Below are 12,500 nucleotides of genomic sequence, written 5' to 3' on the forward strand. Positions count from 1 at the left end.
TATATTATATATATATATATATATATATATATATTATAATATATATATATATATATATTATATATATATTATTATATATATATATATATATATATATATATATATATATATATATATATATTATATATATATATATATATATATAGTATTATATAATATTATCATATATATATATGTATATAATATATATATTATATATATATAATATATATATATATATATATATATAATATATATAATAATATATATATATATATAATATATATAATAGATGATAAGAGTAGATGAGTAAGATGAGAGAGAGAGATAGAGAAGTATGAGAGATGAGAGTAAGAAAAAATTAGATAAATTAATTAATAGATATATATAGATAGTATAATGAAGAGAGAGAGAGAGAGAGAGAGAGAGAAGATTGGATAAGGAGAGAAAAGAGAGAGAAAAGGGGGAGGATTAATGATAATCTGTTTGCTTTTACAGGGAAAAATGAGCAATTTTCTTTATAAGCTGTTGGTCTCGAAATGACCTAATTCCTGTTCATCCACTTGAAATTTCACATGAAAGTCACATCTGATGCAACATCTCTCTCTATTTTGTTTGTTTGTTTGTTTTCTTTCCTTCAAGCTCTATTGCTGCAAAAGGCCATATTGTTATTGCAATATCGTTCTTTTTTCTGCAATATAGTTCATTGCTATATTCTGAATAGTATTATAACCATTCCTAGTTATTGCAATTATTGAAATTTTGCCTGACATTTCCATATTTTCATTTCCATTCTCGTTTATCCTTTTCTCTTTACGTACCTTCCTACTCCTGTTCATTTATCAGCATACCTTGTACTTTCGACCAATCACGTCTCTTTAAGGCAAATTCAAGAACGCGACTTAGGCCTTTCGATGCTCACGGTTATTTGCTTTAATATTAGTCTTTTGGTTAGTAGTATTGTCACTCTTTTATTATTCATTATTATCAGTCACTTCGTTATTTTTATTATTATAATTATTTGTTATTAGTTATTTCTAGTACCATAGTTATTATTATTATCATTATTATTATTTTGTTATTAATTATCATTAATCTCTTGGTTATCATTATTTTTTTCGTTCATTATTATCCGTTTCTTATTCATTATCATTATAATTATTTTGTTATTAATCAGTAATAGTCTCTTGGCTATTACCGTGATTATCTTTATTATTATCATCTATACTATTACCAGTTATTTGTTTCTTGGCCAAACACCTCAAGTGCTGGGGGGGGGGGGGGGAGATGATTAAGCCTATTAATATCCATGGACCCAAAGTGGCCGAGATCATTCAGTTCGCCAGACAGGACAGTAATTAACTACAACCGCATGAAAAATTCGGAGGGAAAATCCTTTATACTTCAGTACCATGAAGCTGGATTAAATTACAGTCTCGTCCTCAAATATCAGCAAAAATTATGTTCATCTTCATTGCCATCGTCATCTTCATCCTCCTCCTCATCATTATCATAACCATCATCATCATCATTACCATCATCATCATCATCATCATCATCATCATCATCATCATCATCATCATCATCATATCATTATTATCACATCATTATCATTATCACCATCATCATCTTCATTTTTCATCTTCCTCATCTTCCTCATCTCCTCTTTCTTCTTCTTTTTCTCATTATTTTAATGGTGATTATGATAACCATGATGAGGACAATAATCTTTCTATGCTATTCATATATTTGTTCTTTCTATTTGTGGTGTTGATTTTATTATTGTAGTTGCTTCAGTTTCAGGTGTTAATGGCGTTGCAATAACCTTTTCATATATTTTCCTCTTCTTATCCCTGTTCTAATAACCGTATCTGTTCTGATTCTCACACCCAATATTCAAGAATTTCGAAAATGGTGCAAAGCGAATTTGGATTTTATACGTGTTCGATATCTCACCCCTTTCTGTAAATATTGAAGGGGATAAAGTCAGACCTTTTTTCCCTTTCCCTTTAATGAATATTTACGGAAAGGTCTGCATATGCAAATAACGAAATGCATCTGGAATATATCGATGCCTCTCTGCTTTCCGAAACTGAAAAAAAATGTACATATGCATTCGCCCACATTGGCAGGTATCCCTCGCTATCTTTATTCATGCAGTTTTCCTGTTCTCTACAAGTCACTTATACAGCAGCACAGCATTATTTACACGCATGCCTGCACACAAACCGTACATGTGTCCACACATTCATTAATACATGACTGCATACATATATTCATACACAAACACTCAGAGAGAGAGAGAGACAGAGAGTGAGAGAGAGAGAGAGAGAGAGAGAAAGAGAGAGAGAGAGAGAGAGAGAGAGAGAGAGAGAGAGAGAGAGAGAGAGAGAGAGATGAGACACACACACACACACAGACAACACACACACACACACACACACACCACACACACACACACACACACACACACACACACACACACACCCTTACGCCAACGGATTCATCAAGGCCTTTAACCCAACCCTTTCAGTAACGTCGCATCACCAAAATGAAATACTAATTAAGAACAAATATCAAGAATATTTACTAGAAATAAGGAAATGATTACAGAAGATAATTAGTCACAGTTGTTCTGGCTTCGCAATCTTGTAATCATGCTTATTTTTCTCCGTGAATTTTCATTTCAAGAAATCCATTGTCTTTTTCGACAAGATGAGCAACTTGGGATAAAAAAAAAAAAAAGCAAAGTAAAAGACGAATCACTGAGAAAGTTGGGAATGTGGATTTTATTTCTATTTATATTAATTCTTATTGTTCTTATTGTTGTTGTAGTTACTTCTGTAATAATCATCATTAAATCCTTATTATTATTGTTTTTGTTATTATTATTATCATCATTATTACAGTTACCATTAATATCATAATTATTATAATTATTACTATCATATTATAACAATTACCATTAATATTGTAATTATCATTATTATCATAATCATTACCATTATAATAATCATCAGTATTATTATTATCATTATTATCATAATTATCATTATCATTATTCTTTTATTATTATTATCATCATCATCATTATTATTGTTTTAATCATTATTACCATTTTTGTTGCTATCATTATCGTAATTATCGTTTTTTATTATTATCATTATCCTTACAAATATTATTATCAGTTAAGTAATTATATTAGTACCATTATTATCATTTATCTCATCATTATCATCACTATTATTATCATTATTTCATTCATATTCCATCCTCACTGAAATATACAATAAGGTCCTAAGACAAACGAATAAACAGAGGAAAGATATTCATCGAAATCTGAATATTTGCTGAATAATTATGAGAAATAACGAAGAGAAAAGGAAACTCAATACCTCGGTGATCACGCTTTTCTGAGTCTGAAAAGCTTGATTAGTGTCGAGGTGGTGTCTGAGATCATGATGATGGTGATGAGGATTGGTTATGGTGAGACCGGTGAGGGTGCTGATCTTTGGTGTGATAATGGTGATGGTGATGATGGTAGTGATAGTGATGGTGATGATGATAGTGATGGTGATGGTGATGGTGATGGTGATAGTGATGGTGATGGTGATGATGATGATGATGATTTCGATGGTGATGGTGGAGGTAATGATGGTGATGATGATGATGGTGATGGTGTTGGTGACTATGATAGGGAAGATCTTCTTAATGATAGTGATGGAGATGATAGTGAAGGTGGTGATGATAATGATGGTTTAAGGAGGAAAGAGAAGATGAGATGAGGATGAAGATAAGGATAAGAGGAATGAGAAAGAGAGTAAACAGACAATAAAAACGATGACGAGGATAATGATGGTGAAGACGAGGATGACGAAGATTACATCGAAGCGTAACGAGAATCACGATGATAATGATTCCAGCGAGAACGACAACGATTGCAAGAGACAGCAACCCAACCGAGAAACAAAACACACAAACAAAAAACACATAAAAAAAGCGAAAATAACCTAAAGAACAAGACACAGAGAAACAAGAAACAGGATAACAAACAAGAGGCAAGAGAAAGAGAGAGAAGGAAACCGGGATCAAGAAGAGGACGTGATAAACGCCAAGAAACAAGATAACAAACAAGAAGAGAGAGAGGAGGAGGAGGCCGGGATCAAGAACACGACGAGACCCCACCGATGTCATCAAAGCCAGAGCCCCCTGAGGACGCCCACTATATTGTGTGGCGAGAAGACTTCATCAATACACCCACTGTACAGTATGCAAGGGGAGATGGGCGCGGGAGAGGGCGAAGAAGGGGAGAGTGGGCGTGGGAGAGGGGAAAGGAAGGGAGTGGGTGGGTGGGAGAGGGGGAAGGAAGGGAGGGGAGGGGGGGAGGAGGGGGAGTGGGCGTGAGAGAGGGGCAAAGGAGGGGAGATTGGTGGGTGGGAGAGGGGAAAGAAGGGGAAAGTGGGCGTGGGAGGGGGAGGGGAGGTAGGTTGGGGAGGGGGGAAGGAGGGGAGATGGGCGTGGCAAGGGAAGGGGAAGAAGGAAGGAAGAGGAAGTGGGTGGAGGGGGGAATAAAAAGGGGGATTGGGAGAGGGAAAGCAAAAAAGAGGAGAAAAGATTGAGTGAGGGAGGGGAAGGGGAAAGGGAGGAAGGGGAGATTACAGGAAAAGAAGAGGGAATGTGGGTGATTAGAGAGTGGGAGGGGGAAGAGAAGAAGGAGAGGGGAGGAGGGGGAAAAATGTAGAAGAGATGGGGAGGGAGCGGCGAAGACTGAGGAGGAGGGGAGAAGAGCAAGAAAGGAGGAAGAAATGAAGGAGAGGAGGAAGACAGGAAAACGGAAAAGAGAGCGGGACGAAGTAAGGGAAACCAGAAGAGGAGGGGGAGAGAAGGAAAAAAGGAAAGAAGAAAGAGAGCGAGAAGGGAATCTTAATAGAACAGGAAGAGGCATATAGTAGGAAACAGGAAGACAGAATAGCAAGACAGTGAGGAGAGGAAGAAATGAGAAGACAAATTGGCAAGGGGAAGGAGGAAGGGGGTGGAGAGTTACCTTGTAAGGCTGCCCACAAAAGCTCTTTCAAAAGACAGTGCTAACAAGCGTAGCGCCCTCACACAACAAAGGCTATAAAAGGAAACTAGGCCCATCATAGACTCATAATCAATAGTGATGGATACAAAGAAGAATTTCTGATACTACATAAGTAAGTGTACGGCATGTAGAAATCTATGTCCGTAAATATATAAGTAAATATGTGACGTAGAAAGAGGGAGGGGAAAGGGAGATGGGGATGGGGAGGGGGAGGGGGAGGGGGAGGGGGAGGGGGAGGGGGAGGGAGAGAGGAGAGGGAGAGGGAGAGGGAGAGGGAGAGGGGAGAGGGAGAGAGGGGGAGGGGAAGGGAGAGGAGAGGAAGGGAGAGGGAGAAGGAAGAGAGAGAGAGAGAGAGAGAGAGAGTGAGAGGAGAGAGAGAGAGAGAGAGAGAGGAGAGAGAGAGAGAAGAGAAGAGAGGAGGAAAGAAAATAGAAGAGAAGAGACTGACCCGCAAGAAAAATGGAAAACTGAGAAAGAGAGAAAAGAGAGAAAGAAAAACACAAAAGAGCAGGAAATGGGATAAAAACCGTAAAGTACCCGGTTAAGCGATGGATCCTTCGCCAGCTGCCTGTTCACTTACTTACTTGTTTATTTGATTACTACTCCATTATAGTTTTTTTTTCTCGTAGCCCATCACTATTGCGCTAATTATTATTTTTTTCTCTCCCTCACTCAGTCTTTCAGTCGGTTACTTTTCCTTGTCTTGTTTGTGAAATGTTTTTCTGCGAGATATTGCTCTTGTAAATGCTAAGAAATGAGGTTGGTGGTGTGGTGTTCTAATTTATTACAGCTTTGCTCTATTCTACGAAGAAAAAAAGGGAAGTTGGCTACGTTTCTTCATCTCATGTTTTTTTTTTTTCTCTCTCTCTAGTATGATATTATAGAGACAGACATACAGAGAAAGATCCACAGGTTTTTGCGTTGACTAAATATATATCAGTTCTGTTCGCGTGGAACGTGTGTACCTCCGTTTTCTTTAGATTATCCAACACGCAAGGGTATACTTGCCTATTTTTCGTATTTACAGAGATGAAGCCAACGAAATTGAATTTCCCTCATGTTTAGAACAGTTAGGTTCAAAGAGTTTATGAAAAAGTGTGATATGTGATCAAAGATTACAGTAAAGATCTGTAAAATTTATTAAATCCATCAGTACTGTTCATCCGTCAAAAAAGAAAAGAAAAGAAAAGAAAAATCGATGACATTCATCTGTACAGCAGTTTTCATCAGCCTTTTCCCCCTACTCTTCATTGCAAATTCGTTAACGTTTGCAATTGCAAACAGTGTCGAAGCTTAACTGTGATAACAAACTACTAAACCTGATCAATCCAAAAAATTCTTTCCACAGTATATACCAACAGACACCCTCCTCTTCCCTTAGTCACAAAAAAAAAAACAAAAAAAAAAAAAAACGATCAGTAGCGAAAAGGGGGAAATAGCCCTTGTGCTTCTCTGTTATATGGACGTGAATAGTATACTCATGTCGCAGCCGATAACACGAAGCCTGGGAGCACTGTTGGATATTGGTTGCGTCCCACAAGAGAGAAAGTGTGTGTGTGTGTGTGTGTGTGTGTGTGTGGTGTGTGTGAGAGAGAGAGAGAGAGAGAGAGAGAGAGAGAGAGAGAGAGAGAGAGAGAGAGAGAGAGAGAGAGAGAGAGAAAGAGAGAGAGAGAGAGAGGGGGAGAGAGAGAGAGAGAAAGAGAGAAAGAGAGAGAAAGAGAAGAGGAGAGAAGAGAGAGAGAAGAGAGGAGAGAGAGAGAGAGAGAGAGAGAGAGAGAGAGAGAGAGAGAGAGAAAGAGAGAGAGAGAGAAGGGGGTACAAAGGCTAGACAGTTAGAGGGAGTTAGAACGGCTTATAGAAGAAGTATAGAAGGTTCATAAATGAAAAGCAAATGTGTTTGTAGAATATTTCAATATAATGATAATGAAAAAAGTAATGACAATACTGATAATGATGAAGATGATAATGATAATAATGATAATACTAATAGTAATATTACTAATAAAATTAATGATAATGATGATAATGATAATGATAATAATAACAGAAAATAATTATAATAGCAATTATAATAAAACTAAAAGGATTATTAATAATTACAATAATAAAAATCATCATCATCATGGAATAACAATAATAACATTGATAATAATAACAATGATAACCATGATAACAGTAATGATAAAAACATTATTATTAAATATAACAAGAATGATAATAATAACAATTATAATAATAATAATGATCATAATAGTATTACTATTATAATTAGTATAATTTTTATTATTACTATAATTATTATTATTAAAAACGATATGATAACAATAATCATTATAAGAATAAGATTTGTTTTTATCATTATCATTATTATTGATATTACACTGATTATTAAGATTATGATTATTATTATTATTTATTTTTTTTATCATCATCATCATTATTATTGTTATTTCATTATTATTATTACTATTAGTATTCTTATTCTTATTATCATTATTATTCTTATTATTATCATTATTATTATTATTATTATTGTTGTTTTTGTTGTTTACGTTGTTGTTGTTGTTGTTGTTGTCGTTGTTATTATTTTATTATTATTATTATTATTATTATTATTATTATTATTATTATTATTATTATTATCATTATTATTATTATTATTATTATTATTATTATTATTATTATATATCATATATTATTATTATTATTATATTATATTATATTATTATCATCATATGATCACAACCATCATCATTATTAATTAAACAAACATATATATATATATATATATATAATATATATATATATATCATATATATATATATATATACATAAATATATACAAACAACACACACACACACACACACACACACATATTTCACAGCAAATGTAATAAGAGTGTATCAGACTACACACGCATTGTCTCCTAAATCTCCTGAATTAGTACACTACATAATAAGTACACACTCTAAATTCTATAACTAATCCCTGTATACGTATGATCCTTGGTATTGTTAGACATTTTGTCGAAGGATTAGGCTTTTCACACTCAATCCTGGAATTAAAGGACTGAGTTTGAGGGTTGATTGATCAATTAAGAGAAAGATTTTTATTCCATTTTTATCTTTGTATTCATTATTTATTTACTTCATATTTTTAATTTGACTCGTTTATTAATTCATTTTCTTCGCTCTCTCTCTCTCTCTCTCTGTCTCTCTCTCTCTCTCTGTCTCTCTCTCTCTCTCTCTCTCTCTCTCTCTCTCTCTCTCTCTCTCTCTCTCTCTTCCTCCTCTCCTCTCCTCTCCTCTTTTCCTCTCCCAATTTCAAATCCCAATCCCTGAGAATATAAAGCAATGAAACAACAAACAAACAACAGGAATAAACACACAGACAAACACACACCAAGCAAAAAAGGTAAACACATCTAAACAGTAACAGGACCCCAGGAATAAACCCAAGGATCTCACGGACTGGAAACGGAGACCTGGAAAGCGACGTCACCTTTTCCTTTCCGTCGACAAGGCCATTTCACATTCCCCGCCATATCCTAATGTAGGTTCCCAGCAGGTGATCGGCCTACCCGCCTACCCGCGCCGCCTGACACCGAACTGTGTAATATTTCTTCCCTAATAGGCTAGCCGACACCACCGCTTGAAAACAAGAACATTGCATTTTTCACTGTCAAATGATTTTTTCATGTTTTATTTACTATTATCATTATTTTTTTTTATTTGTGTGTGTGTGGGGGGGTCGTTATCTTCTTTTGAGGATTTTTTGAATTTGTGTTTCTGTTGAATAAGATTTTTGAATATTTTTTTTGTGAATGAAGTGTCATATCACAATTTTCTTATATTTTCCCAATATATTTTCTTCGTTTTCACTTGCCAAAAATTGAATAAATATGTGGAAAAGATAGTTATGAATTTTTCTACATTAAGTAATTGACAGTAATTGTTTTTTTCTCAAAATATGTTCTATTTTTGATAATGCTATATTTCCCCTTTCATCTTCTCTTTCTTTCTTTGAAAGTTTTCCAAGTACCCTAACAAATGATAAGAAAATCTTCCTTCATCTGTCTTCCTCCCTCTTCCCCTTTCCTTCCTCCTTCCTTTTCTCTTTGTCTCTCTTTCTCCTCCCACGTCCTTTCTTTCTCTCTCTCTTTCCACAACTCCATTCTTTTCCTTTTGTTTCTTCCCTTTAGCTCAGTCGAGGAATTGCCCCGCCTCTTCTACTGTCCCCTGTCGATCTGCTCACCTTGCCGGCCTGTCAACCTGCCCATTTGCCGTCTTTCCCCCTGCCAAGCCGCCTTGCTGATCTCTTCCTTGCAGCCTTTCTCCCCTTGCCAATCATGCTCCTTGCCCCTCTTGCTGCCTTGTCCCCTGCCAAACGCCACCTTACCGCTGCCCCTTTGCCAAACCTCCCCCTTCCCCCTGCCCCCTTTCCCAACCCTGCCAACCTGCACCCTTTCCGCTGCCCCTTCCCCTGCCAACTCTGCCAAACTTATCCCCTTCTCTCTGCCCCTTTTCCCACCCTTGCCAACCCTATACCCTTCCCCTTTCCCACTGCCCCCTTTTCCAATCCTGCCAACTCTATCCCCTTCCCTCTACTCCCCATTTCCCCCCCCTGCCAACCCAATCCCCCCCCCCCCCGCCGACTAAATCCTCTGCCATGCCTTACGCCACGAGAACCAAGTTGCAAGCCCGTGCTTTTAATTCTGCGTTGAAGGCGAGGGCGTTTGAGTGACAGCGAGGGCGGTCAGGGACGGAGGCAAGTCGCTGGGTGATGGACAGCTTAGAGACACGGGATTCTAGGGTTTTCTTGTTGGATTCGACTTTTTGCTTTCTTTTTAGCTTTATTTCATCTTCTTGGGTTTAAAATTTGAGTTGTATTGTTCTCTGGGTCGTTAATTATTATTATTTTGTATTTTTGGTGAGTTTATATATATATATATATATATATATATATATATATATATATATATATATTCGTTTCCTTTATTCACTTCATATTATTTTTACCTCTTGTCTTGACTTATTTATGTGCTTAGTTTTATTGCCATTCTATACTTCTATAATAAATTTTCATGGTTTTATACTTACATTCTCTCTTTTTTTTCATCTCCTGTTCTTTGTCTATCTATCTATCTATCAATTTATTTTTCTCTTTCTCTTTTCCTTTCCCTTATTTTCTCCCAGCCACCTCCTTTTCCTTGTCTTCTCGTCTCCTTCTCTCTCTCTCTCTCTCCCTTCCTCACTTCTCCCTATCTCCCTCCTATCCTTCCGTGCTCCCAAACTCTCTCACTCTCATTCCTCTCTCTCTCTCTTCCTCTCTTTCGCAATTCTTTCTCGTTTCTCCTCTCTCTATATCTCACTTTTTAAGGTCTTCTCTGGCTCCTCGAGGCTCGGTCCCCTCATCCTCGTGGCGCTCCTGTTGCAGTCTTCTTCTTTCATTTCCGGAAGTCCAGCGAAAAGATGCTGGCATTGCCGGTGAATTATTTGTGGGCAAGGAAACACATACACACACACACACACACACACGCGCACACACACACACACGCACACACACGCGCGCGCACACACACACACACACACCACACACACACACACACACACACACGCACACACACACACACACACACACACACACACACACACACACACACACACACACAAATACACATGCACGCAGGCACACACAAATACACATGCACGCAGGCACACACGCATACACACATACACACCCGCGCGTTCTCTCCAGCACCGGTCCCCCTAAAAAAAAAAGGAAAAAAAAAAAAAAAAAAAAAAAAAAAAAAAAAAAAAAAAAAACGGTCCTTTCATCTTCCCGCACCCTTTTCCCTCGCTTAGTGTTACCCCATTTCCTCCATCCGCCCTTCTGTAATCCAAGGCCTCCCCTCTCCCCCCTTCTTAGTTCCACCAGGCGAATTATCAATCGCATCCAATCACCCGCGGTCTTTTTCTTTTAACTAAACGTTCCCCTCTTCTCCTCCCCCTTCTTTCCGCCTCTTTTCTCTTCCCCTTCTTCCTGTCGTCTTTTCTCTACCCTCTTACCCTCTTTTTTTTTTTTCGTCTTCAATTTTCTCCACGATTCCCACCCTCTTCCCTTCTCTCGCTGCCATACTTTCTCCTCTCCTTCCCTCTCTGTTCCCCTATTTTCTCATCCGACCCCTCTTCCCTCTCTTCCATAACCCAGCTCCTTGCCTCTCCTTCTTTCCCCTCTCCATTCCCTTCCTTCCCTATTCCCCTATTCGTATGCCTCTCCCTTTCTTCTGTCCCCGTTCCCCTCCTGCCATCCTTCTCTCTCCTTTAGCTTTTATTCCCCCTTCTACCTCCACCCCCTTTTCTCCTTTCCCTTCCTTTTCCTTCATTCCCCTCTCCACCACGATTATTCTCCAATCCCCTCCTTCCCCACCTCTAGACTTCTCCTCCCATTCCCCGTTTTCCCCTCTTCTCCCTCACCCCCCCCTCTTCCCCATCTTCCTCTAATTCCCTCCTCCTCTGCCTCTCCCTTCTCCCGCATTCCCCCTCCCCCGCCTCTCCCACTTCCTCCCATTCTCCTCCTCCCTAACCACGCTTCTCTTCTCCCTCCATCCCGCCTCTTCTTTCTTCTGTCTCCATACTCCTTTTCTCCCCTCTCCTTCATTTCCCCTTTTTTCTCTCCCCATTCCCCATCTCACACACCTCGTCTCATCTTCCCACCTCATTCTCCTCCTCATCTACATCTCCCCTCTTCCCTTCCCATTCCCCACCTCCCACGCTTCTCCCCTTTTCTCCCCCCTTCCCTTCCTCCTCTACGTCTCCCCTCTTCTCCCTCACTTTCTCCCCCATTTCCCCTCCTCCCAAGCCTCTCCCCTCTTCTCCCTCATCTTCCCACCCCATTCCCCTCTTCCTCTACGTCTCCCCTCTTTTCCCCTCATAAGCCTCAAAACCCCTCAAAGCGTAAAAGAAGGGGAGAGAAACAGCTCTTGTCTCTCCATCTCCAAGAGTAAAGAACGACATTGTGTTATGGAGTTAATTTCCTGCGCCGTTCCCGATCACAAACCTTTTGGAGCAGAACTTGTGGCTTGTTCATCGGAGGGGAACGACAAGGGATAGGGGGAAAAAAGAATAAAAAGAAGAGGAATAAAAAAAAATCTAAAAGAAAAGAAGAAAAGAAGAAAATAAAAAAGAAGAAAGGGGTGGTGAAAAGATATTGGAATAAAAGCTTTTGGGTAATACCAGTGATACCAGTTGCATGCTCTCGGTTTATCATTTTTGTTTATTAATTAGCTGAATTTGATTTTGTTGAGACGGTGATGATAATAAAGGGAAGTATGTTGATGAACGGAATCGACGGAGGAGTGAAAAAGAAAGATAAAGAGAGAATGACTTAGTGACTGGGTGTGTGAGTTAGCGAGTGAGTGAGTGAGTAAGATACACA

The 12,500-nt window shown here is 38.2% G+C and overlaps 1 protein-coding gene across 2 annotated transcripts in view; it reads right to left on the minus strand.

Moving 5' to 3' along the window:
* The window catches only part of LOC119582806 (zwei Ig domain protein zig-8-like), a 104,906-nt gene that overhangs the window by 29,306 nt on the left and 63,100 nt on the right, over positions 1-12,500 (minus strand). The gene's annotated exons all lie outside the window — the stretch shown is intronic.

Source organism: Penaeus monodon, chromosome 2 (genome assembly GCF_015228065.2).
Source record: "Penaeus monodon isolate SGIC_2016 chromosome 2, NSTDA_Pmon_1, whole genome shotgun sequence".
NCBI classification, from domain to species: Eukaryota; Metazoa; Arthropoda; class Malacostraca; order Decapoda; family Penaeidae; genus Penaeus; species Penaeus monodon.